This window comes from Oreochromis aureus, linkage group 3 (assembly GCF_013358895.1).
Source record: "Oreochromis aureus strain Israel breed Guangdong linkage group 3, ZZ_aureus, whole genome shotgun sequence".
In the NCBI taxonomy this organism is placed as follows: domain Eukaryota; kingdom Metazoa; phylum Chordata; class Actinopteri; order Cichliformes; family Cichlidae; genus Oreochromis; species Oreochromis aureus.
This window is the reverse complement of record NC_052944.1, coordinates 129,375,940-129,403,785: the sequence shown is the minus strand read 5'-3', so window position 1 is coordinate 129,403,785 and position 27,846 is coordinate 129,375,940. Positions and strand designations below refer to the sequence as shown.

Here is a 27,846-nt window from a genome sequence, read left to right as displayed (position 1 = left end):
CTGGGTGGAGGTCCAGGTGGGTTCCTGTGAATAATGATGGAGCAGTGATGTGAGTGCTGAGCTGTGACATGGAGAAGAGTCATGGACAGTTAGAGATGGTCATCTCACCTCTGAGCTTTGGTCTGGCTCTCATGTTCCCCACACAGAGTGCTTTTAGAGGGAGGGACTCCCTCCTCTCTGTCCTCACACTGATCCATGCTGCTCAATTCACATCAGCTCACACACACTTTCTACCTTCACCTGCAGAGGAAACACAAATCATTCATGTGCACATCAGCTGAAATCCTCCTTTCCATCATGTGAGCTGTCCAAATATCAGCTGCTTCTTTCCTGCTTCATCTCAGTGTCAGCTGAATGCAGTCAGACAGCAGTGTGAGGCAGAGGAAGCTGCCATCAGCTGCTCTACTATCAGTCCACTAGATGGAGCCGTGAAGCACACACGATGCATTCACTGACATACAACAACAGTCAGCACTGATAGAATTATGATGTTTATGATTATGGAATATTTATTTCAGTACTGTTCATTATCAACTTCTCAGATCATTCCAGAGTAAATTAATGAACACATTACTGTTTACTTTAGTTTTTCCTAATTTCTCATTAATGCTCATTTTTGCATTAACAGGACTTTTATTCTTCTGTTATAGTTGCTAAAGTAACACACACACACACACACACACACACACACACACACACACACACACACACGTACGCTGCGTCCTCTGTGGACTCTCAGTGAACTCACAAAGTACGAATTATAAGTGCACAAACACGAACCTAGCTCAGAATGGTGGACTAACTACAGTGGGACTTCAGCAAATCCCTCAAAGCCTCCATAAATCTATCTACAGGATCATTGCAGACTGACAGCAGTGGTCAGAAGGAACCAGCGGGGGGCATTCACTGAGTCCTGTTAAATATTCTCCATGAATCCTGGAGAATATTTAACCAACAAACATGAACTCTGATCCTTCATAAAACAACTTCGGAGTCAAACTGGAGACCAGACTCTGAAGCAGGTCCTCATATCAGGACTCCAGTTTGGTAGTTTGGCTGTGAGCCTGTTCAGAGTCCACATGAACATTGAGTGTGATTAAACATCACAGCACAATCACACTTCTTCTGTTAAAGAAGATGAAACAGTGGCAGATGTGTGAAGAACATTTCATGATGTTGGTACCGGCCTGCAGCACAGTCTGATGAAGACGCCCACACAGACTGTTAGTCTGAAGTGACGTGAGGAGAACAAACCTGCACACTCTGTTTGAAAGGCTCTGAGCTGGATGTTGGAGACTTTGTTGTTGCTTTGGAGTCTTTATCCAACACCAGGCGTCAGAGATGAAACCAGTCTTCGTGTGTTCTCCATGAGAAAACACACTAACAAACAAAGAGCAGCTGCTCTGTGATGAAGAGGAGACCTCAGAGACTGGAATGAAAGTTGCACTTACTCAGCTTCTTCCCATGAACGTCTTCACTCTGCAGCTCTGCTGTCTGGACCAGGTCTGTGTAGAAACAGAGAAAATCCTCTGCTTCTTCTCCGTCATCAGTCCTCTGTGTCTACAGGCTGCGTCACATTAAACACTTCACACCATAAAAGATTCTTAAGTTTCTGTTGACAGGGCAAAGATCAGCTACCGTACACTAATATTAAATCAGTTTGATTAATAGTTAACCTGCAGCAGGTTTCTGCTCCGACTCTGAGACCTTGAAGAAACCTGGGAACAAATAATGTGATGTGCGTGTGTCTTCATGTTGTAGATTTTATTATATACTGTATCTCTGTATACACTGGACATATACTATGTCATTATAATCACATATACTCACATATATACTATGTAATCATTTATACTTGTATACACTACATATACCTACACTAGAATCACTGGAATATATTGGAATCACTGTGTTAAGCGTTTAACCATATTCAAATCACAAAACCCACATAGGCCAAGTATTATCAACAACTATTTTTAAAAAGTCTGTGCCACCTCGTTCTATAAGCACCAAACAAAGGGTTAACTAAACTTGGTACTACTGAGGATGCACCTGGGACCCTCTCTCTGCCTGTCTTCCCTGCTCAAACTGGTGAAAAACCCTTCTTTAACAAATATTGTAGCCTATCTTTGGCAAACCCGACAAAGTTGTCAAGAGGATTAAATGTTTTTACTGTGCTGCTGGCGTTGCACCTGTTGTTTTGACAACTTTTGAACTGTCCATAAAACTGTTAAAATGGACCCAATTAAAAATGATGGATCACAAGGGAATTGTCGTGGAACTTTAATTAACAAAGTCCGCAGACTCAGTCAGCTGTAATTAATACCTTTTAATATAATGCGCATGAGAGAGATGGCATCCAGTGGGGCCGCTGTCATGCAGTCTCAAAAGAAAAAAACATAGCCCTTCTTTAAGTGCAGGGTAGACAAAGACATTCCACAGTCCTTGAGATGGGGCAATGTGTAATTAACCACCAACTAAAGAATTACATCCCAAATCCTCCCCCCTTCCTGAGATAAGGAGAAGGAGTTTCATTATCTGTCTAACCTCCCATGAACCATACCCCACTGTGTGTGTGGAAACATAAAACACAGATGTAATGCTATTCTATATGTATATGACTAAGTTACACAAAAGGTGCTATGGTCAAAACATGTGGTCAATACATAAAATAAACAAATTTCCATTACTAAATAGTGCCCAGAAAGTAATGTAACACATGTCAGAGTATAAAACAGAACAAAATACATGTAGAATTGACAACTGATTGGGGAAAAGTACTGACAAACATATTACATTGATAATTAGTGTAATATCAGCATTTGCAGAATTGGGAAAATACCTATAGTTTAAACTTAAACCTTTAAAAGACAAAGACTGGAAAGTTACCCAGCAAATGGAGGAGGGATGAGCTTTTTACCAGCTTTTTACTGCGTGTCACTTTGTGTGTCTCTGCTATTTGTGCTTAAAGGCTCTACACCCCATGGTATGCTTGTTGCTTTGCTATGTGTTGGCAATGTAATGTTTTGCTGTTCATATGACACTGTTTATGAAATTCTGTTTTAAGAATTCGATTCTTTTCCAAACAATCTTATTGAGTGATTTGATTTGATTTGATTTGGATCTAAAAAGAGGGATCTCCATACCATTGGTGAGATAAAGTTTTCATGTTGGCTTTAAAATTTGCAACCCTACATGCAAGTTTCAGGACTGTGAGGATTAGACACCATTAAAGAGTCTGAAACTCGAAAGTCAAAGGTCAGCTGCCTTTACATTAACCTGCAGCAAATGTTCCTCAGTCTATGGGTGTGTCCCAATTCAGGGTCTGCATCCTTGGAGGACACGGCCTTCGAGGTCTACGTGGGCCGCGTTCTTGAAGACCGAGAAGGCCGGAAGTGCAAGGCTTGTGAAATGGGACGGTCTAGCCTCCGTCGCGCTGCTCAGGTTGCAACCATAACACTAACCGCTGGAAATGTTTCATACAGCATTGTTTGACAGAAATGAAGGAGAAAGTCTTTTGTTCGTCTGTCTGTTTTTTATATGAGCTTTGTTTGATTTCAATAAGTATCTGAGGCTGAGACCACAGGACTGTAAAACATGATTGTTGGGCTTCATTTCTGTACAACAGTCATTTAAGATTAGCTAGTAAATAACAATTAGCTAATGTTGTTTATGAGACTAAAGTCAGTGTAAATATAATATGGCCAATATTATTGTTATTATATTAATCATTATTAGTTATTACAGCAGTGAATATGAACTCTGTGTCAAATACTGAGCTTCAGTAAAGATTCAAGTTGCAGTTATTTATATTTCCTATCACCTTAAATCTTCAATCAAAGTCAAGGATCTTTGACACTGTATATATAGATGTATTGTGGTCGCAAATTTTGAAGCCATTCTGATAACCTTCTCCCACCAACGATGTGGAGATCCAAATCCAATTAAACTCAAGACACTCAAAAAGATGCTCTGTAAAAGAGTAGAATTCTTGGAACAGAGTTTAATACACTGAATCATATGAACAGCAGGAAAAATACATACAGACATTTAGCAAGAGAATTACATAGCAGAAAACAAGCAAAGCAAAACCCCGGGGTGTACAGCCTTAAGCACAGACAGCAGAGCAACACGGAGACGGACAGGTAGCAGCAGCAGGAGGAAAAGAGCCCTGGGGGCGTCCTCTGGTCCCCTAATATAGGGACCAGTGTCGCCGCCCCCTGCTGCTGGGTAACTTTCCCACACGCCCAGCACAGCTGCTGGGGTCAGATAGTGGCCAGAGTTCACACCTGGCGCTGGCTGAGGGCCCGGTCCAAAGTGACACCAATAGGTTAACCCTTTGCTTTACCCTCTGACAATAGGTCACAACATGGTCAAAGGTCACACATTAGTACAGCAAATAGCATAGTTTTTGTGAATAATACTTGGCCTAACTACATCAAATATATGAGTTAAATGCATTACATAAAAATAAACACTCCAGTGTAGGTTTATAGTGTGTGTGTGTACATGACAGTGATCTCATTATGTTGTTTTCAGTATCTCTGCTACCATGTAACATTTATTGTGTGCGTGTGTGTGTGTGTGTGTGTGTGTATTTTGTATGATATTTTATCGTGATGTGTTCAGGATCTCTATTACAATGTTACTGTTTTGGTTGTGCTGCGTTAAAGACGTTAAATTAATTAATTATTAAGTAAATTATTCAAGAGAACTCTCCCCCTACATTAACTGCCCTGTTACAGTACCAACTTAATAAACCTCGGTGAAGCAAAATGTCTTGTGCTTAAGACTCTACATGAAAGTTAAAATATATATGTTCAGTGCACATAGATATATAGAGTATATAGTTACATAGTTATACATATCAAACAAAAATCCACCACAGTATCATATATAAGAGACAAACATTGTTCTTTTAATATGTTGGCATTACTAAATTTGGCTCAATGCTTACATATATGTGTAAAAAGGAAATGTACGAGCTGTGAAAACTGTTTCTGATAGAATGAAGATCAGACTGATATATGAAATATTCCTTTATTGGGTGAGAAAATCAGACCATGTCATAACTGCTTTAAGTCATACAGAATAGATATCAGAGCCTTAAACAAACAAACACTCCTCTTGTAAGACCATAGTGAAGTTTGCTGATGACACTACAATAGTGGGAAGGATATCAGACAACAACAAGTCTCACTACAGAGAGGACGTCCAACATCTAATCAGATGGTGTGGAAACAACGAGCTGGTTCTGAACACTGTCGAAACAAAGGAAATGGTTGTAGAGACAGGAGAGCCAAGAAAACAACACGACCACGCCTCCACATACATGGTGAGGAAGTTGAGGGTGAATGACATTATCACAAGTCCATGAGAACACAAGTCCACATATTGAGAAACAGCCTCAGAGTCAGTTTGTGCCAGTATTCATTTAGTTTTGGTTGTCAGTGAATTATCAACTAGTAAAAAGCTGCTGCACCAGACAAACCAGTGTTCCATGTTAACTGGTTTTTATGTGAACTGGTTCCATTTGTTCATGTTTCTCACTCTCTGTGTTCCAGATGTTGGCTCTGCAGATTCCTCATTTTTATTGAACGTTTGTCTCCGTCTGTCAGTGTATCTGATATTTGATTACAGACCTTGGCAAACAAAGCTTTCCAGTTTGTGCCAGTGCAAATGCAGACACACATCATTATGTTCTTCACACAACAATGATTTTAATTAACTCAGATTAACTGGTGATGGTCGCAGACAGTTGATGGATATTGTGAAAAATGAATCATCTTAAAAAATCAATCTCAGGTGTTCTGGTCAATATCAAACGTCACCACTTTGTATTTGTAATGTTTTATTATAGCTTAAAATAATAAATTAGTTCAGGGTGCCAAGAATTTAATTTTAATTAAATTTAAATACATTTAAAATTAAATTTAATTAATTAAATTTAATTAAATTTAATCCTGAGAATGAGAGTTCACTACAGACACCTCAAACAATAAATATACTTCTCATCTTTACCTTAATCAATCATTATTAATTAATTAATAAATAATAAATTAATAAATAATAATTAATCAAGTACAATGATTGTCTCAAAGACACGTACATCTCACACTGATAAATAAAGCACTTGGCATTAGATGAGTCAGATTGGATACAGGTTTAAGGAACCTGGATGAAATCACGTGTTTCTTGTAGGCTGATCTGCTGCTCAGTGTCCATCGCTCCTCATTTTAAATCCTGTTTATCATCTTCGACTCGGGTCAGTCACTCTGAGGGAAACAAGTCCCAGCAGCTCTAAGCTCAGGAAACAAACTACATTTACTTATTTTGTGCACAATATGGTGATGATGGTATACTGAAAAGCAGCTGCCCACATTAAACTATCACCAGGTAACCTGTGTGTTTCCTCAATCAGCAGCAGGTGTTAACCAGCTGACAGGTGAGCAGAGTGTATGCAGGTAGAATGAGGGTCTGTCGAGCTGATCGTTGGTGTCAGGAGGAAAATGTCAGCTTGTTATTAAGTTCTGAATGATGTTACAGAAACACAGAGACACAAGACCAGGCAGAAAATAATTTCTTGAAAAGGAGCTTTACAGACATCCTGAAACACTGAGGACAAGACAGACCATGTAATATACTAGAACAGTCTCATAACTAAGAATACAGAGAATAACCTAAACTAGACTTGAAGGCAACTTGTTAACAATACTAAAACTTAACATCCTTTAAATATACCTTAGAAATCACAAATCCAGCAATAAACTCAAAATGTTGGGTCACATGACCCAGGACCGTGACAAACAGATGCAGCCACATGTTGTATTTGGTACAGATTTGAATTCAGATATATAAAACTGCTCTTCCTGACACAAACACTGAGGCACTTCTCTTTAGCATGAAAACATTGTGAAGCTGACTTCTCTCTGAGTAGAGATGTCAGTGCTGATCAGTAATCAAAAAGTAATCAGTGTTTTTAATAGTAATGTGCCATCTGTTAGCAACAACATACAAACATGTGGTGTACATCTGAACATGTAGTGTAGAGAGTATCGGGGAAAAGCATCTACACAGCTGCCTGATGCTTCTTTACTTGTTTGACAGCAGGGGAGGGATCTCCCAACTGAACTGGGAATTGTCACTTGTTTCATTTCATTTTCAAGAGTTTCTGAAATATTTTCTTGATTTCTATTCTATTTCCTGTCTGTTTCAGTGCTTCTTTCATGTTTCTGATTTCTCTCTGTTTCACTTCAGCCAGCTTGATTCTGTCTTGCAGGTTTTGGATGCAGGCTTTCAGTCTGATTCGTTCATTTAACACTTCAACTGTTGTCATCAGTTTTTGAGGATTAGATTTTCCCAAGAAGTCTGTCAGTTGATCCATGTTTGTCTGTGTAAGTTCACATAAATTTCTAAAAACTGCATTTTTCTCTCTTCGGTCTTTATGCTGGCAGTTATCAAACAGGAAGTAAACTGGCTGATTCTTCTTATTTTTGGCCATTTAATTTTTGCATCTTCAAGAGCTTTAAAAGCATTTTCAGGTCTGCTTCCATCTGAGTGTGTGATCAGAGCTATGATGTTTTTCTCGTACACGATCACATCTGATGTCTGACTTTTCTTCTTCTCCTCTACAATCGTAAACCAGACTGAGTTGTAATAAACCAGAACGAGATTCTGTGATGTCACTGAAGAGGGTGAAGTAAGAATCAAACACTGAGCTACATCATGTCTGGTCTCACCTGAAGAGTCACAGGCGAAGCACCTGCTGGAGGAGCTGCTGGCCTGAACAGTGGGTATTCTAGAGCAGTGATGTGGCTGATGGAGCTCAGAATCCACACGTCTCTGTTCATGGAGCATAATGGAGACGGAGACAGCAGCTCCTCCCTAACACTTCCTACCTGCTGTGTGAGTCACGCCTGGAGAAATGAACCAAGATGGAGCTGAATTCTTTACAATAAGAACCAATCAGAGAGCCTGTCTGTATTTTTTCCATCATTTATCATCATCGATACTCGTGGATCTCACTCTGGTTACAAATGCAGGTTTTGGATGTTTTTTGAGCTGACTGGTGTATTTGTACCTGCAGGCTTCACACAGCGTGAACACTGAGTGTTCAGACAGGCCTCAAATGTTTCACCCTATAATCTGGAAGAAAAACATATAACACAGTGCACACGTTCATAATAACATGTGAGGATAGTAGGGATGCAACAATACCAATTTTTTCAAACCGATCCGATACCGATACTTGGATCTGAGTACTTGCCGATACCGAGTACAAAAACCGATACTTCTACCACACACAAGTTAAACTTAACCAGTAGTAAAGAAACGACCCCACACAACTCTTTAACACAAACGAAATGTTTACTGAACGTAAGGGCAGAGACAAATACTGTACAACACATCCCTTTTTTAAACTCAAATGATATTCCAATTCCTTAACCAAATGAAATACACTGTATAAATGAAATAATTCCCTTTCAAATTATATTAAACAACCCAACTTATGTTATCACCTTTTGGTAAGTGACTCACTAATATACACTCCAAAACACGTTATATAAATCCACTAAACATACAATATTCACACATGGGCTCCACACACTCACATTCACACTTGTTGCAGGCCTGTTTGCTGCTCACGCCGGACATGGAGAAAAATCCTCTTCTCCCCAGTAAGAGCACAAAAGTCTGACTTACAGTTCCGTTGCCCGGTAGATCGCCGTTCACCAGTCCCACACTAAATCCACTCCCTGCGGACCCGATGCTGTCTCTGCTACAGCACGTTAGCCAGTCACTGTCCAGCTCTCCGACAGTCCATAGCGGCTGCCTCCGTGGCGCAGCCAAGCAGTCCGGGCTAGCCTTTAGACTCGGCGGTCGTAGCTGGAAACACAGTTTTCTACGGTGGTGCGACCGTTGAAACAAAAAGTCACTTCACCCACACTCTGTTGCGAAGCTCTCGCACGGTTAGCTTTCTAGTCACACACTCTTTTGTGCTAGTTAACCTCAGTAAAACTAGCCGAGTCTCTCACTTTGGTTCTCTTCTGTGAACTGTGAACACCTTATGTGGCGTTCAAGTCCATGGGAATTATGAGTATCTACTCCCAAATTCCCATCCGGGCTACATTAGTATCGGTTCATGGTATCGGTTAACTTTTATGAGTACGAATACGCACACATTTTACAGTATCGGCCCCGATACCCGATACCAGTATCGGTGCATCCCTAGAGGATATGCTGCTGTTGTCATGATGAGTGTTTAGTGCTGACACCAAATAACAATCAAAGTTATTCAGGTGAACAGTCAGTGATGAATATGGAGGAACAGGACAGTCACACACATCCAAATAAAGCATGTTGTGTAAATACATAACTATATTGTCGTTACTACTGGTTGTTACAGTTACTTCTTTGTGTTAAATGTTTAAATGGTTTAACAGGCATGTTCCTGTCTCTCTGGTGCAAACAATAAATTGAAAGTGTTTGAGGAACAAAGAGAAACAGAGAAAATCAGCTGATGATCCAGTGAAGACACTCTGAGCAAAGTGACTGAATGAAGCAGAATTTTTATTGAGAATTGACAAAAAAGTGCATAAAGCAGGAGATGATTTAATATGGAAGAACAGAATATGGAGAATTTAAACAAAGTCCAACATGAAAGGAGCCAAATGTTTCCACTCGGCCTGACTCCTCAGAAATATTTCCAGTGTGAACACATGAAGAATCCGAGGCATCGATCAGATGGAAGAAGATCACGTTTCAGGACTGGACTCAGAAACACTGAAGAGTCAAAGTTGGATTGAATATTTCTACACTGTGTCTGAGTTCAGTGTCTCCAACATCCTCTGCACTCACTGATTAGAAAGACAACAACATGTCTGTGGATCTGGAGTGACATGTTACTGTCCCACTACTACTTTACTGAGTCACCATGAGAGGAGCAGCAGAATAAAGCTCACACTGACAACATTAGAACAACGTGACAGAAACACATGTATTTGTGGAAAACACAGAGTTTAGTTTGTGACATCAGAGAAGCAGGGAGCTGTTGTCACACTGTTGTACTGATCATTAAACAGCAGGGGGCGTCCTCACTGCATTTACAGCTGGCAGCTCAGACCTGCTCTGCATAATAACTCACTGTGGGGTCCATGTCGTAATATTTGTCATGAGATGTTACATAAGTACAAATACCTGTGTGAAATACATGTATGTTAATAAAGAAAAAGCAATAACTCTAATTTTTTATATAAATGAGAAATTATATATTTGTTTTATTAACTGGATAAAATATGAAAGCACAAATGATGTTCCCGTCTTAGAAGGAGGCCCTTTTGTCCACATCAAAAATCAATTCCTCACATTCAATTAACTATCAGCCGCTATAAAAATACAAAATATCATTACCACATGATTTATAGATGCATAAAACAAACACTGAGCCACAGTAGCTTCTCCTTAGGACTCTAAAACTGCTAAACAAACTGACTGCTCTCTAAGTAGAGATGTTCAATAATCGACAAGTAAGTAATTTCTAATATGCATTTTTAATAGTAATATGCCATCTGTTAGCTAAACAAGAAAAACCTGTGGGGTACATCTGAACATGTAGTATAGAAAGTATCAGGAAAAAAGCCATCTACACAGCTGCCTGATGCTCCTTAACATGTTTCACTTATACCAAGGGAAGGATTTCCCAATGTTTTTGATAGCTGATGGTATTTGCATGTACCAATGTGCTGCTTTTTCGTTTTTTTCATCCACCCTGCTTCGCATCTCCTCCAGTTTCTGGACCTTCTCTGTGTCTCCTTTCTGCTTCATCTTCTCAATCAGGAAGTCCAAGTGGACAATAGTGGACAATGAATCAGCTTTCAGAGCGATCTGCTCCAGTCTGACAACATGTTGGTAGGACTCATCCAGGAACTGAGACCTCTCGGCTGTCAGCTGTTTCATTTCATTTTCAAGGTTTTCTAACAGGGTACACTTCTCCTCACTTTCTTTTTGATACGTTTCATATTTCTGCTCCTTTTCTTTTTTGTTCTCTGATAAAACAGCTACTGTTTTCATTGTTTCATCCACTTCCTCTGTAAGAGTTTTTAACTGTCTGGCTTTCATCTCACGTTCTGACACATTCTTTTCATACTGCTTTTTCATTTCTTCATTCGTCTTCGTTACTCTCCTTGTCTTAGTCATATATCTCCACTTTTCTTTCACATGATCTGATGCAGGACACTTGTTGGTACAAACAGTGCAGAGACCTCCTTTCATGACCTCACAGTGTGCAGGTTTCCAGGCCATTGTGCATCCAGGATAGTGACAGTTCTCCTCACAGACTGTACAGCAGACAGCTCCTCTATAAAAAACCAACAATCTCTTCCCACCATCAATGGCATCTTTCACTTTGTAGGGCTCATCAACTTCTACAGTGAACCTCTCATTCCTCTTCATCTGTTCTTCATGTTCCTTTATAGTTTGTTGTATTTTTAGAGCTTCTTCACGTTTCTGTTCTCCTTGGCTCTTCAGAGTTTCATGGATTTTTTTAACTTCTTCAAGCTTTTTCTTTTCTTCTCTTTGTTTTTCTTCATGTTTCTTCAGAGCTTCTTGCATCTGTCTGATTTTTGTCTGTTTCTTTTCACCCAGCTCAATTCTCTCTTTCAGGTTTTGGATGCAGGCTTTCAGTCTGATTCGTTCCTTTAACACTTCACCTGTTTTCATCAGTGTTTGAGGATTAGATTTTCCCAAGAAGTCTGTCAACTGATTCATGTTTTCCTGTGTGAGTTCCCATGAATGCTTTGAAGACTTATTTTCTTCTGTTCGGTCTGCATACTGACAGTTATTAAACAGGAAGTGAACAGGCTCAGTCTTCTCATTTTTGGCACATTTAATTGCTGCAACTTCAAGAGCTTTAAGAACATTTTCAGGTCTGCTGCCATCTGAGTGTGTGATCAGAGCTACAATGTTTTTCTCCATGTTTTTTCCAAACAGAGATGTCACTGAATCAAAGACGTACATCAGTCGGTCACTCAGTCGATTATCACTTGCCTTCATTACCAAACCCACTGCATGAAGTTCATGGACTCCATCATCTGATCCAAACAAGTCCAACAATCTGTGACTGATGATGTCATCATGTCCGATCCCTCTGGTGTCTCCATATCCAGGAGTATCGATGATGGTCAGAGAGTAGGGCAGAGTTTTATCTTCAAACCCAAAGATCTCGTACACGATCACATCTGATGTCTGACTTTCTGTCTGACCTTTTGTCTGATCTTTCTTCTCCTTCTCCTCTACGATCTGAAACCAGACTCTATCCTCCCACTTCACTCCCATAGTGAAGTTGAGCAGAGCGTTGATCAGAGTAGATTTTCCTGCTCCTGTTTCTCCCACCAGTAAGATGATTCTGTTTGTCTTGTATTGATTTCTTTCTCCAACAGTCATTCTTGTCAGAGTTCCAATCTTCTGTTTCTTTGCTCTCAGCTGGTAGACAGCAGGGGGTGCTGAAATGATGAGAAAACTGTTTAAGATGATGTCTTCATGTGGTGATGAGTTCAAACTGATCCTGCAGAGAAAAGAACAAAATGTCTTCAGTACACATGTAAACATTATGAACATGTTACTACTGTTTAACATTTAACACTGAGCCAATCCATCTCTGCTCTGAATCAAAAGTCACATAAAATTAAACGTTTTTTTCTTGTAACCATTTAGATTCATATTTTTTTCTGTCCGCTCTCCCAAAGCATTAGTGGTCACACTGATATTTTAAATTATACGTTATATATTTCTGAGACAAAAGTGACTGTGGAGGCTGACAGCACACTGCCCACATGATCAGAAGACAGCTTATTTTTTTCATTTCTTTATTAGTAATTCACAGGCTGAATAAATTTATTTTTTCCCTCAATCTTTCATTGGGCTGGCATGACACCATCTAAGTGGGTCACAGCTGTTGCTGGCCTGGATTCCTACAGTTTCAGTTTCATTTGTAGTTTTTATTGTCATTATTTGTGACACTCATGCTCTTCATCGATTACAGAAATGTAGGTTCTGTAATCGAATTCATTAGTGTTGTCATGCTGAGAGAAGAAACAGTTTGAATGCTGAGGGTGAAATAAACCCAGGACAAACTTTCACTGATGTGTTTCAGCAGTGACATTAATCTGTACACTTTGTCTCAAATTCTTTTGATTGACGTGTGAGACAAACAACCACTGGTCCAGATGTGTCAAAACAATGATTTTATCAAACACACGCGTGGGAAGAAATACACCATCACAATCCTCAGCATAAATCTCTACTAGAAAGCACACTTCAAATGATTTTTAAATGTCAGGGTTCAGGCCCCTTCTTGCATCAAGCAGATACATAACATGCATAAGTTACAGTTAATGACAGTCACCACACTTCTTTGTTGACAACCTTTAACACACTTAAAGAGACATTTTCACCGTCTTCACGCCAGGTGTTTCCTGTTATTTGGTCTTCTTCTCACTTATCTCTGGAAGATCATGAGCACGTTCTGTAAAAAACTGTCGCTCTGCAGGTACAAATTGCAGTTAAAAGCAAAAATATGGCTTAACTCTAACCTAGAAATGAGTCTACTTGCTGTGTGCGTGTGTAAGCGTGCATGCCCTGATCTTTACTACACTCTGTGTCACCTTTCACCACGAATCATCTAAAGCCAACTTTTTATGAACACATTTTGCAATATGTCTAAGAAAACGATTATAATTACTTCATCTAATAAAAGTTTTACCAAAATGCCACTACTCATGCTTAATAAAAAGGATATATTTCCAACAACTTTTAATTATCATATACCTTTGAAACGAAAATAGTTATTAATTATAATTATTACAACTAAAATGTATACATTAATAATAATTATAAATGACAGTCACTTGCTGTAAATGCTGTCGTTTGATATACCTCTGTGCGTCTTTGCTTCCTTTATCCTCTCTCCTTTTCATCTCCTCCAGTTTCTTGATCTTCTCTGTGTCTCCTTTCTCCTTCATCTTCTTGATTAGGAAGTCCAAGTTGACCATAGTGGAATCTGAATCAGCTTTCAGAGCGATCTGCTCCAGTCTGACAACATGTTGGTAGGACTCATCCAGGAACTGGGACTTCTCTACTGTCAGTCGGTTCATTTCCTTTCCAAGTAAATGAACATCCTTCTCTTTTGTTGGTGGTTCATTTTTCTGATCTTTTTTTATTCTGGTCACATATCTCCACTTTCCTTTCACATGCACTGATGCAGGACACTTGTTGGTACATGACGTGCAGAGACCATCTTGAAAGACCTCACAGTGATTTAAGGGCACCGTGCATCCAGGATAGTGACAGTTCTCCTCACAGTCTGTACAGCTGACAGCTGCTTTCAAACCTGGCCCACTCATCTCCTCTCTGATAGCTTCTTTATGTTTAAAAACTTGAGCAACAAATTGAGGGACCTCTTCATTCTCAGTGTTCTCAGGTTTCCCCAGAGCTTCCTGACTCCGTTTCATCTCTTTTTGTTTGATTTCAGTGAATTCAATTCTTTCTTGCAGGTTTTGGATGCAGGCTGTCAGTCTGATACTTTCCTTTAACACCTCAGATGCTGCCTCTGGCTTTAGAGGTGTAGTTTCTCTCAGGAAGGCTGTGAAATCTGTCATTCCTTCCTCTGAGTTTTCATAATTTTGTTTCAGGTATTTTTCTTTCTGTTTTTCATGCTGGCAGTTATTAAACAGGAAGTAAACAGGTTGATTGCTCTCATTTTTAGCGCATTTAATTTTTGCAGCTTCAAGAGCTTTAAGTGGGTTTTCAGGTATTCTTCCATCTGAGTGTGTGATCAGAGCTATGATATTTTTCTCCAAGTTTTTTCCAAACAGAGACATAACCAAATCAAAGATGTACTTCAGTCGGTCAAACAATGGATTCACACTTGCCTCCATGACCAAACCCACTGCATGAACTTCATGGACTCCATCATCTGATCGAAACAAGTCCAATAATCTTTGACTGATGATGTCATCTTTTTCAATCCCTCTGGTGTCTCCATATCCAGGAGTATCGATGATGGTCAGAGAGTAGGGCAGAGTTTCATCTTCAAAACCAAAGATCTCGTACACGATCACATCTGATGTCTCACTTTTCTCCTCCTCTACGATCTGAAACCAGACTCTATCCTCCCACTTCACGCCCATAGTGTATGAGCAGAGCGTTGATCAGTGTAGATTTTCCTGCTCCTGTTTCTCCCACCAGTAAGATGGTTCTGTTTGTCTTGTTTGGATTTTTTTCTCCAACAGTCATTCTTGTCAGAGTTCCAAACTTCTCTTTCTTTGCTCTCAGCTGGTAGACAGCAGGAGGTCCATCAGATCTCTTGGAGATGATGCTCTCATATTTCCTTTAGATAAAACATAGATTATGTAAATACAAAATGATATAATTTGTGTAACTGAAGTAAGTGTTTTCCCCCTCTGTCACAATATTTCTGATGACTTTTCAGAGTTTATTGGCTTTGAATGTTTATTCTCAAGCTTGGAGAATGTTTTTTCACCTTTTCCCTCAAAACATCACTTAAAGTCACAGCTCATGCTGCTATTTAGTCTAGTATTATTTTGTCTCAGTTTGCCTATGTATGAGCAATTACCAATATTCTGTGGGCATTTTTATTGAATTTTTATGAATCAAAATTTCTATTCCTTTTTGGTTTTTCTTTAAAACAATAAGAATAGACTTAGCTAGTTTTGCTACGTTCTGTAGTTAATTATACTTTTAGAAAAGGGATTTGTCTGGTAACTTTTGGATCCTCCCATTAATTAAGGGATTAAGAGCACACTAGATGGTGTGGAGGAAATGTTTTTTTTTTTGGTCAAATGTCAGCTGGGACAAAGGGAGGGTTTAAAATGATTTGTGTAATCATACAAAGTTAACTTTTATTTATGTTTAAGTTGTAAAAGATTTTTCAGAACGCACTTCCGACTTGATCCTTTGAAAATATATGGTATTTATTTCGTGGTAAAATATAAACCAAAAATCAACCCAACAATCCACCTGTTGCCACCCATAGCATTTCTTGGACTGTTTTTCTGTTTTGGAAAAGGCTATGACACGAACAAATGAAATCTAGAATTTTCTGACCGTAAAGGGGCAAAGGATTTGAACGCATTTGTTGTTATTCTTTATTTTTGTGATTTTGAAATATGTTAAAGTTTATTTTTTGTTTGTTTGTTTATGTTTTTAGATTATTTACAAGTTTTATTTGTAGGTTAATATTTTGCTTCATTTTGTTTTGCGTTATTGTTTTTCATGTTAAGTGTGGTGGCAGATTTCTTTTCTCATGTATTAATCACATATTTTAACCATGTCACTTAAGTATAGTTAGAGCACTCCTGTCACCAGTTTGTATGTATGTGGAATGTGATCACAAGTTGGGCCCAAGTTTTATTGCACCTTCACAGTAGACTCATTTTACTCTTGAGGGCTCTGGACGTCCTGTTGCAGATGAGGTGATGGTTGGTTGGAGCTTTTCTTAGAATGAACAGATCTGGTAATAATTGATCTGCTTGTTTAGAGTTTGTTTAAGAGTGTCTGTGTCTGCATATATAAGATGTAAGGGCAGTGGACACAATTCAGAGATGGTCCTGGTGTTTCACTGGGATGCTCTCTCTACATTGCAATGTGTTTATTAAACCCACTTCAAATCAAGCTCACTGGGTATGTTGCAGGTTATTGTTAAATTTTCCACAACATTAAGTCAGTCAGAAAGAACTGTAGGGCCATTTTGTATAACTAAAGGGACTGGTATAGGACCAGCATGCACTGGGGTGGGCCTGTGGTTTGTTATCAGAGCAGGAGAAGCAGCAGGAAGGAAGAAAGATGGATATTTGTTATTGCTTGCCAAACTGGAAAAATAAACCATAAAATGCAACTTTTGAGTTTGATCATTGAACTTCTGTTGCCTGCGCCCAAAACATTGCCACAGTGCAGCAGTGGCTTGTGGATTTTAAACTTTAGGATGTTTGGTTGAACAAACAAAGGGAATCGCCACTACAGCATTATTATTGCTATATACATAGCTATCATTTGTATGTTGCACAATGACAGCAATGGAAGTAATAAAACAGCTGGAGACTATAAAAGACACAAGTCAGTCAGAGGACATTCACAACTACTAAAGGTTATAAAACTACAGCAGTGAATCAGAGTCTGGAGTAATCACAGTGATAGATTCTGGGGACAGGAGTAGCTGTCCAAATGGGTTGAAAAGGGTTTGGTGGGATTGAGCTGGACATGAGCGGGAACTGATAAACATCTATCCATCCATCCATCCATCCATTCTCTTCTGCTTATCCTTTCCAGGGTCGCGGGGGGTGCTGGAGCCTATCCCTCTGTGAATAGGCTTTCACTGATTCTGTGAGGGTTTTTTGTTTACATTGAAACACTTGTTACTTGTGTAGTGAAAACAAATATTTGAATCATTAGTTGATTGCTTGTTTGACAGTCCTATACTGGTGCTCAGCCAACATTTTGTGTCATTAAATAACAACATGAAAAAAGAAAAGCAAACTTTTTTGCTAAAGAAAAAGAGGTTGCCCCATTTTTTTATTGTATACAGTGGCTTGCAAAAGTATTCCACATTTTCCACATTTTGTCACATTACAGCCACAAACATGAATCAATTTTATTGGAATTCCAAGTGAAAGACCAATACAAAGTGGTATACACGTGAGAAGTGGAACAAAAATCATACATGATTCCAAACATTTTTTACAAATAAATAACTGCAAAGTGGGGTGTGCGTAATTATTCAGCCCCCTTTGGTCTGAGTGCAGTCAGTTGCCCATAGACGTTGCCTGATGAGTGCTAATGACTAAATAGAGTGCACCTGAGTGTCTAATGTCAGTACAAATACAGCTGCTCTGTGACGGCCTCAGAGGTTGTCTAAGAGAATATTGAGAGCAACAACACCATGAAGTCCAAAGAACACACAAGACAGGTCAGGGATAAAGTTATTGACACATTTAAAGCAGGCTTAGGCTACAAAAAGATTTCCCAAGCCTTGAATATCCCACGGAGCACTGTTCAAGCGATCATTCAGAAATGGAAGGAGTATGGCACAACTGTAAACCTACCAAGACAAGGCCGTCCACCTAAACTCACAGGCCGAACAAGGAGAGCGCTGATCAGAAATGCAGCCAAGAGGCCCATGGCGACTCTGGACGAGCTGCAGAGATCTACAGCTCAGGTGGGGGAATCTGTCCATAGGACAACAATTAGTCGTGCACTGCACAAAGTTGGCCTTTATGGAAGAGTGGCAAGAAGAAAGCCATTGTTAACAGAAAACCATAAGAAGTCCTGTTTGCAGTTTGCCACAAGCCATGTGGGGGACACAGCAAACATGTGGAAGAAGGTGCTCTGGTCAGATGAGACCAAAATGCAAAATGCTATGTGTGGCGGAAAACTAACACTGCACATCACTCTGAACACACCATCCCCACTGTCACATATGGTGGTGGCAGCATCATGCTCTGGGGGTGCTTCTCTTCAGCAGGGACAGGGAAGCTGGTCAGAGTTGATGAGAAGATGGATGGAGCCAAATACAGGGCAATCTTGGAAGAAAACCTCTTGGAGTCTGCAAAAGACTTGAGACTGGGGCGGAGGTTCACCTTCCAGCAGGACAACGACCCTAAACATAAAGCCAGGGCAACAATGGAATGGTTTAAAACAAAACATATCCATGTGTTAGAATGGCCCAGTCAAAGTCCAGATCTAAATCCAATCGAGAATCTGTGGCAAGATCTGAAAACTGCTGTTCACAAACGCTGTTCATCTAATCTGACTGAGCTGGAGCTGTTTTGCAAAGAAGAATGGGCAAGGATTTCAGTCTCTAGATGTGCAAAGCTGGTAGAGACATACCCTAAAAGACTGGCAGCTGGAATTGCAGCAAAAGGTGGTTCTACAAAGTATTGACTCAGGGGGCTGAATAATTACGCACACCCCACTTTTCAGTTATTTATTTGTAAATAATGTTTGGAATCATGTATGATTTTCGTTCCACTTCTCACGTGTACACCACTTTGTATTGGTCTTTCACGTGGAATTCCAATAAAATTGATTCATGTTTGTGGCTGTAATGTGACAAAATGTGGAAAAGTTCAAGGGGGCCGAATACTTTTGCAAGCCACTGTATACCTCATAATTTGTTCAGTTGTTTTAATAGTACTCACTGTGTTGCCATAATGAGCTGTGAGGATCAAACAGATGTGATGATACCTGTGTTACGGGTCCGAAATTGAGGACGAGAGTAAAACAATCATGGTCCAGAAGAGGTCGATCAAACAATTGATTTTAATGAATACACGCAGCGTGGGGAGACGTACACTGGAAACCATCAGTTGTAAATCCCCACCCAAAAATACACTTCAGATTGCTTTTATAACATCAGGGTATTATGACGCCCCCTCATGCGTTTACAAGCACATAATTTGCATCTTAAGAACATTGTTTGTCTCCTCTACAGATAATGATCTATTCTGAATAGAAGTTCCCCTTTCTGGCATCCTCTTTCAAATATGGTGATGATCTCAGGCCTTTGAGGTCCCCCTGGACTGGACAACTTCTTCTGTCACCTGTTGGCAAGCAAGCTCTAGTGCAGCAGGTTGCTGAATACATTCAGGCCTTTGCTCAGCTACTATTTTACTGTAACAATATACTCCGCATATGAGTTTTGATATATATATTTAACTCAATCATTTTAAAGTGGTTATAACTGCCCCTATAATAAACATGTTAATATTTGATTATGATAACCCCTGTAATACAAATTATAACATAATGCCAGCAGCTTCAATCAATGCTCTGATGAATGATAATTGATGCAATGATAAGGATGATGGTTATATACAGTTCAGCAGTAAACTAATTTCTTTAAATCTTACACCTGGAAAAAAATATGAGAGAAAATAAATCTAAGCAGCCATCCTACAAAAATAATTGATTCATCCATCCGTCCATTCGCTTCTGCTTTTCCTTTTCAGGGTCGCGAGGGGCGCTGGAGCCTATCCCAGCTGTCCGGAGAACCCACGCAGACACGGGGGAGAATTGAGTCAATTCAAGTTTTATCAATATAGCACCAAATTGTCTACTGTGTTTATTCTGTAAAGAGCCTACTGCCATACGCTGTGTGCAGCAGGCAGAATATTTGACACACAATGCAGACTCACCTACAGAACTCAGCTTTATTGCTGGACTCCAGAAGAAGAAAACAAACTGGAATACACATGAACTAAACAGACAGGCAGAACCACACAGTGGGGAATGATGGACAGTGTGATGCTGAACAGAGGAAGACGAACACAATAAATACAAGAGGGAAACAGTGCAAAAAGGGAACATCTGGAAACATGGCAGGTAACAGAACACAAAACAAAACAGAACACAACTTACACCGACAGGAGACTATCAAAGTAAAACGGGAAGTACAGAAAAACACAGATTCTGAGACGCAGACTGGGTACAGGCAACAACAGGAGTGACAGAGACACGACTGAGGAACAAGGGAATAAATATAGAGACAAGACTATACATGGGGCATGGAACAGCAGGGAGGCAAGACAATGAAAGCCTAAAGACTCAGACGACCTAACAGCATAACCAGAGGGACGAGACAGCAAGGCAAATAAACATGATGAGGAACAGAAAAATAAACATAAAGACAAGATGGCCTAACAGGAGAGAATACACAGAGGTAAGACCAAGACAAACAGGTAATGAGATGAGAACGGGACCAAACACCAGAAAACCTAGACTAGAAATACAGATAACTAAACTAGGAACCAGTCACACAGAGAACACTATAATGAAAAAACAACATTCAAAATCATAAATACAAAAACAATGTGTTGATGACCCAGATACCCCAACAGCTACAGTTCTGGAGAAAGCTTTAGCTATCAGACAACCCCATATGAGCAAGTACTTGGTGATAGTGGGAAGATGTATGTCAGTGTTTACTTGTTAACTGTAATATTCTGGTGTACTTTCACTTTCAGACTACAATAAATGAGCAGCATAAGAACATGAAACAAGCTGTGGCTTATTCAAGGAACAGGAAGGTGTTTTAGTGCGTGCATAGCATCCCTCTGTGCTCTTCACACATCATGACACAAGGGCGTAGATTTGGTTTTGACATTGGTGGGGACGGATGATTCAACCACCACACCCCGCCCTGTTTCTTTTTTTTTCCCCTTTTTGTCTTTGCTTCTTGATAAAAAAGGAGAAATATACTTGCCTACATATCCTATTCTACGTGCTTTTAAACCACTTAAAATTACAATTCATAGTTTTATATGTGAAATATATAATCCTAAATTACTATTAAACAAATGACTAAAGTATTTTAGACTTTAGTTTACTTCAGCCATATTCCATATAAATCAGGTATCATACAAAAATAAAAATAGAGTCATGACAATAAAGAATATGACTTTAAGGACTTAACAACATTCCTTCAGTTATAGTGCACCAACATCTCTGATACATTAGCACTAAGGAAACACTGAATGACCTGCTGGTTTTTGTCCATAAAACTACTCATCTAAGATTACCACAAAGTAAAAAATCTCTCAGCAAAATTATGCAACATTTTAGGCATTTTAGGCCCTGATTAACTCCATGAGCTGGGATTTTTATTCTAAACATGAACTGTTACAGCAACAGACATGGACTACTGGTGCCCCACACAACAACTCAATGTCCACTATGTGAAGGAGCCAAACACATGCCTTCTCCTCTCGTTAACAGAGATAAACTGCTGGCATGTTTGTCTTACATCTATACTGTCCAGTCTCTCCTGGTGGACATACAGCAGCATTGTTTAATCTCATTTGAGTCATTGTTGACCTTAGCCATGTTTTTAGTCTTCTGAGAGCACTGAAGCTTCTTTCAGCCTCAGTACATGTGTTTTATCCTCAGATTAAAATTATTATTCTGTGCTTGATGTGCCTCACCTTTGGCCCTGGCTCTTCCCCTCTGACTGCACTAGGACATATTACCACCTGATAAAATACCACATTGATTCGTGCCATATAAAAAGTGAGACATGTCAATTCAGATTCTTTGTCAAATATACACTCATGAATTTACATCAGCAGCCTAACAAATGTCATGATAATAAATACTAGTTAATCTATAGCACCACATCATCAGTCAGTCACCTGTGACCTCGCCTCTTCACCTCTGTCCGAGCTACAACATGGCAGAGCTGCCTCTGTCACCTGATAAATAACAGTGAGACATCCCAAATACATGCAGTCACACATGTGCTTCAAATACAGTAATGAACCACCAAGTCATCATCCAATTTCACCTGTGATCTTGTATCACCATTACTCTCTGAGCTTTGTGTTGGTTCTTCTGTCACCTGACAAATAGCACATACATGACAATAAGAATAAAATGTGCAGCTGCTTCAGTGTTTCTGTCAGTTTGTGCAGATCTTGACTCATCAGTAATGTTTGTAGTGTGAGTGCATTTTTAAAACAATTTGTGCAAACTGCACTACAAGGTGGAATATTTGCAAAATCATGACTACCTCATGATATTTTGTCTCAAAAATTAACCCTATGAATATGTCAGTACATTAGGATGAAATTACTGTGTCACCAACATTTTAACGTTAGACATATAATTTTAACAGCCTCTGTAAACTAATATCCGGGCTTGCTCAAGGCTCCGTTTTCTCTGATAATTTCAATCAAAACTAGAAATTAGAGACTGAGATAACTAATAGTGCTGCCTGTTGTGCAGTTAGCTTCCAAAACACGTTATTCATGGTTCCATACACACTGTTCCAAAAAATAGTAATGTCAAAGTATCTTACTGTATATTTTACAGTTTTGTACTGTCTTTCTAGGATATCATTAAATTTACATGAGTAGACTGTGATCTTACATGTCAAAGGTAAAACAACATAACATCACTGTAAATATAGTAAAACACAATTTACTTGTTTGTTAAACATATGTTTCTGTACATAAGCATATTAGACCGTAAAAATACATCCAGAAATGGGAACAGCTAGTTCTCTCCCATCATGCCTTGGGACATGTGCTGCTGTTTAGATGTTCTTGTTTTATTGTTTATGGTTACGTTACTTTTAACTGTTATCTTGAATGTTGTGTTTACGCTGTGGTGCAGAGTCACTGACAGTTGTTTTGTAGAGAGAGTGCTGTACCATGAGTGACTGCTGTTGTGCTGTTGTTGAACCTTGAGGCACATGGTCTTGATGCATTCTCAATCATCCAGGAAAGTAAATCTCCAAAAGTTGAATCTGTTCATCTGGACGTAGTGTTTTGTGGGAGAAATGTTTCGTCACTCATCCAAGTGACTTCTTCAGTCTCGAGAGTGAGACTGAAGAAGTCACTTGGATGAGTTCCAATAATAAAGAGCTCCCTCTACCAGCTTGGAGTTGAATAACAAGCACAATCTCTCTGTGAGCATCTTTGTTTAGATTTCTCTGCATGCCACAATTTAAAACATTGCACGGCCACACTGTGCTAATGTTATATGTTTTGAAAAAGAAATGTAGAGGTAGGAATTGCAGGTAATATAAATAACATGACGCTAAGCATCGGCCAATGAATGTGAACTAACAACAACAAGGTCGCGGGCATGGCTGCACTGTAGGAAAAAATCCTAATATAAAAGTATTTTACTTTGCATTTTACAGTTTTGTTCTGTTCTTCTAGAATATCATTAAAGTTCCGTAAATAGACTTTGACTTCACATTTCAAATGTAAATTAACGTTAAATCACTGTAATGTAATGAAACATAATTGTCATGATTATTAAATGTATCTGTCTGTACATATGCATATTTAGATTGTTAAAATACATTCACAAATGTATCATGATTCCACAAATATCTGTCCGTTATTTGAAAGATTGAACTGTTGAATTCAAATGTAATGCTATGGAAAAGCATATAACATGATTCCTATAAGCTTGTGTTACATCACATAAGTATTATTATCATTGCTAGTTAGGGCGATCGTGGCTCAAGAGTTAACAGTTCGCCTTGTAATCAGAAGGTTGCCGGTTCGAGCCCCGGCTCGGACACGCTCAGTCGTTGTGTCCGTGGTCAAGACTCTTTGCCTACTGGCGATGGCCAGAGGGGCTGATGGTGCGATACGGCAGCCTCGCCTCTGTCAGTCTGTCCCAGAGCATGCAATCCATTATTAGTTAAACCAACTGTTAACTGTATATTTCTGTACATTTACGTATTATGATTCATATTGCCACATTCATTGACCTTGTTTATAGGTAATTTCATTGTTTAATCACATTAAAATGTTCCTAATTTAATGTCTAAAAGCACTTGGAAAAGGCAGAATCCCATGTAAAATTAGCGCAACAAACTCTATTTTCATTAGTGAAAATGACCGTATTTTTATGGGAGTTATTTTCTGTTATTTTACGGTCGTATTTTGGCGCCCTAGCTGCCGGAATATTACTGTTTTTTTAAGATGGTTTTTTTTTTTCCTATTTATAGATGATTTCACTGTTTAATGACATTAACATGTTCCTAATTTAATGTTTAGCGGCACTTGAAAAAAGCGAGATCCCATGTCAAATTAGCGCAACTAATTGTATTTTCATTACTGGAAATAACCGTATTTTTATGCGGGAGTTCTTTTCTGTGATTATACGGTCGTATTTTGGTGCCCCAGCTGCCGGAATATCACCGTTTTTTCAGGATGCTTTTTCTAACAGTGCACTTTTAGACTGATGTGGGCCAAAACCTAGCATAGCCTGTAATGTTATTATGACGGACACATTTTATGAGTGAACTTGGCTTTAAGTGACTTACAGGTTTCTTGGAAAAATACTTTCTTATATCCAGGTTCTTCCTTTTTGCTGTGTTTAAAGAGTTTGAATGCTGTGATCTCAGTGTTTTTACTGCTTCCGTCTGAAACTAGAAGCTCAAACAGATCTGATCAAGGAAAAGTGCCACATGAAGAAATGTTGCTGCACAGATGACCCTGGTTAGAAATGAAAAGCACGCGAGCCTTGTGCTTTGCGCTGGGCAGAGGGGGGAGGGGCGGTAGTTACACTCGCAGTAGCACAGGAACAGAGCAGGAGGGAGAGAGAGAGAAAGAGAGGCAGGGACAACAACGTCACATTAGAAAGGTATAGTAATCATCCACAACTATTTTCAGTTGCAGATGATAAAGGATTCAGAAAGTTTATTCATGCGGGCCCATATGACAGAGAATATGCATCTTCTTTTTGTTTTCATATTTTAATTTATATTTATTGTGTTGTGGTTTGCAGTGTTTTGTGTTGTTTCACTTTAAATTTGTTTAAAAGGAAAAAGCTGAAAATTTAAATAGTTAAAAGTTGAAATGTAAATAGCAGTTTTTTGTATTATATGATTTATTTATTAGATTTTATGTGGAGTGAAAAAATAAAATTATATTTACGGTGGCCCCTAGAGACAAAGCACGTACAAACTCCAAAACACGTAAAAACTCCAAAACACGTAAAAACTCAACAGAAGTGCTCCAGGATGCTCGGCGCAGTGTTGAGCTTTTGTTACCTAGTGGCTACACAAGCCAGCAAGTGCCAACGACTGGATTTGGTGTGTGGTAGTAACAGGTAAATGAACATGTTTTTAAATTATTTGAATATATATGAGTGCTTGTGTATAAATACACAAAACATATACAAATAAATAGATCAAACATAACAAAGATCGCACTATCGGGAACGGAATAAGCTGGAAGTGGGCTCTTTTTATCGTTTCCCGTCCTGGAAGCAACGTAAGGGATCTCATGTATCTGATGTTACCAAACGAAGACGTCAGGCTTGGATAGCAGCGGTGAGACGAGCTGATATCGAGTTCTCTGCCATCATTTTTTGTTGGTGTGCTCCCGACATTTTCATTCCAGTAAGTTCTAAAGAAATTCATATCTTTATAGGCTTTTAGTTTTATTTTCAATGCGCTGATGTCAAAGAAAATTAGAACAAACATCCTAATGTGTGATGCAGCAGAACTATGTTCCTTTTATAGAGTAGCTTATCGGTGACAACTTCAGAGTAGCAAGTGTAATTTGCCTTTTTTGCGGACGGCTCCTTTTGCCTTTCACTGCATACGGTGTGTTTATGTTTTATCTAGATGAAATTTCTGGGGCAGCTGCTGAGGAGAAGTCACTGTTATGTGCAACCTCTGGCTGTATCTTGGTCATATGGTCAAAGTACTCACAATGTGGAGGCTTAAAAACGGCCAAATCTTGTACCCAACCGTTTGTGAATTAGATGTGCACCTCCAGGGATTTATAATTCCAAAAATGATTCGCCATGTATGCGCTGACTCCACAGACAAGGTACAAGAAGGTATCAGGGAAGGACAATGGCATTAGGTCTTCAGGGTTTCTACTCCACTGCCGAATTTCATACGGGTCCACATTACCAATGCATGCTATTTTTTCCAAGTACCGTCTCTTGGTGTCCAGGTGCAATCGGTCTCGATACAGTCCTTTGATTTTTGAGTTGATTTTAAGCATGGTTCTGGCAGTCATCCTTCCAACACAGTGTGTTTGTTTTGATTCGTGTCCTTCTCAAATAGCGCCGCGCTCCCACAATGCACTGTGGCATTACATCAACTCCAAAGCCCTGTTAAATCATTTTTTGAATGCGTTTTTAAAGAATTTCTTCACTCATGAGCCGTAAGTAGAGGTGACATGGGCCGTGAGATAGAGACACAGGCATTAGAGCCTCTTAATGCGTGTTTTGTTTGGGTTTCCACCGGCGTGGAATTACCAAAAATAGAGAGGGCATAGCTTAATGAAATAGGACAAGACCACTGGTTAATCCATTTATTTCAACAATGTAACTGTATTCTGAATACCACCTTTTTAAATAGTAACTGTAACGGAATACAGTTACTCATATTTTCTATTTTAAATACGTAACATCGGTACATATATTCCGTTACTCCCCAACACTGCCTTCACTTCAGTATAAAGTGTAATTTCTTAAAAATCAAAGTTTGAGTTAATTTTCACTGCAGTGAGGGGAAACAGTTGACCTTAGTACTAACATATAATAAATACCTTAAGTCTAACTTTTCTCATCAAGAAAAATGCCAAAGTATTTTTTTAATGTTTAATGTCTGCGACTGATATGCAAGCATTTTAAATGTTTTGATTTCTTAAGAGACAATTTTAAAATTTAAACAGTAACTTTTGTTCCATCTAAGCAACATAGAACCTGTTCTGTCCTCCATCTTTGTTTCAGTGTGAACAGTCTGTTGGAGCGGATTCAACAGTTTGTGGCGCAGTATTTTTAACACCGACATCTTGACTCTATATCTAACACACATCTATAGAAAATATTCATTTACAAAGTCCACTCTCTGTCTCCTGGGTCCGTGTAAATATAAACACCCAGAGCTCAGAGTCTCTCCAGTTGAGCTCAGGCCAATTAAATTTTTTAGTGTGACTCTGATCACAAACTAACAGAAAATGGCGGACACACTCAGCCTCGTTGGAAAACATTACAGACTGACTTTAATGGAGAGACCGAATATAAAAAAAACAACACACAGTTTGTTGTGTGAAAAAATCAAACCTGAGCTAAACAAACAGTAAAGTTCCTAAAGACAAACTGTTAAAGGAGGAAACAAACTTACAGTTTCTTCACACAGAGACACCAACAACAAGCTCCACTCCACGAAGTTCAGGAAGTGAAAGTAAACTTTGAGCAGGAAGGAAACACCTAACGCTGCGTTCTTCAAAGCTCATTTCAACCTGTTGAAGTCATGACTGAAAGTGCAGACTGAGAGTGGATCACATGATGTTT

General features: G+C 39.1%; 1 pseudogene; it reads right to left on the bottom strand.

Annotated features, from left to right (window-relative positions):
* Window positions 1–9,549: 9,549 nt before the first annotated feature.
* On the bottom strand, window positions 9,550–27,708 carry LOC116333337 (annotated as a pseudogene).
* Between the last annotated feature and the right edge of the window lie 138 nt (window positions 27,709–27,846).